The sequence below is a fragment of the Alligator sinensis genome, unplaced genomic scaffold (assembly GCF_000455745.1).
Source record: "Alligator sinensis unplaced genomic scaffold, ASM45574v1 scaffold247_1, whole genome shotgun sequence".
Taxonomy (NCBI): Eukaryota; Metazoa; Chordata; order Crocodylia; family Alligatoridae; genus Alligator; species Alligator sinensis.
Genome location: NW_005842002.1, coordinates 847,009 through 848,357, shown reverse-complemented (window position 1 = coordinate 848,357; position 1,349 = coordinate 847,009).

Below are 1,349 nucleotides of genomic sequence, written 5' to 3'. Positions count from 1 at the left end.
GCCTCAATTGGAGTACTGCGTCCAGTTCTGGGCACCGCACTTTAAGAAGGATGCGGCCTGCCTGGAGAGGGTTCAGAGGAAAGCCACCCGCTTGGTTGGAGGACAACAGGGCAGGCCCCATGAGGAGAGGCTGAGGGGAGATTTGGTGGCTGCCTACAAACTCGTTAGGGGAGATCAGCAGCAAATAGGAAGGGTCCTATTCCCCGCAGCACCTGGGGTGACGAGGAACAGTGGCCAGAAGCTGCTGGAGAATAGGTTCAGGTTAGAGATTAGGAGGCACTATTTCACTGTCAGAGTAGCTAGGATCTGGAACCAATTTCCTAGGGAAGTGGTCCTTCCTCCTACCTTGGGTAAATTCAAAAAAAGGTTGGATGAACACCTGTCTGGGGTCGTGTGATCCCAGCCTGTGCTCCAACCAGTGGTGGGGGGCCAGACTAGATGATCTATTTAGGTCCCTTCTGACCCCTAACTACTATGAAACTATGAAGAGGGAAGGGCGGAGCCTGAGGTATTTAGTACCAAGTGTTGGGTCAGGCTCCATTTGCTTCTAGAGGCTGCAAAGAGGTAAGTGGGGCTTAGGGGGGGCTGGGGCGTTGGAGGGCAGGGCTGGAAGGGAGCAATTCCCCCCGTGCAAATTTCTAATCCCTGCTGGAGTGCCTGGCTTTATACTGGAGTGGACTGGGAGTTTCCACAGGGGGATCGCCGGTATCAAGGCGGGCACTCCAGCAGGGATTGGGGTTTGCAGCTGCCCAGAGTGCCTGGCTGCCGGAACACAGAGCGCTAGCCCGACTGGGCTCTGCGCCTCCATGCCTCACATGTAGCCGGCCAGACATTCTGGCCAGCTGCAAACCCTGATCCCTGCCAGAGTGCCCGACTTTATACCAGCGATCCCCCCGTGCAACCCCCCGGTCCTTGCCAGTGTAAAGCAGCGGGGTGGGGGGGGAGGGGACCACAGCTATAAAGCCAGCACTACGTCCAGGGATCAGGGCTTGCAAGGGTGTGTGGGGGGGGGGATCTCTGCTACAATGCCCACACTCTGGCGGGGATCAGGGCTTCCAGGGGGGTGGGAAATCTCTACTATAATGCCAGCACTTCAGCGGGGATCAGGGCTTGCAGGGGAGCAGGGGGAATCTCTGCTACAATGCCCACACTCTGGTGGGGATTGGGTCTTGTGGGGGCAGATCTCTGCTATAATGCCCACACTCCAGCAGGGATTGGGGCTTGCAGAGGGGCGGGAGGGAAATGTCTGCTATAATGTCAGTACTCCAGCAGGGATCGGGGCTTGCAGCTGCCCGGAGTGCCTGGCTGCCTGCACGTGGAGTGGCAGTCTGACTAGGCTCAGCGTTTCC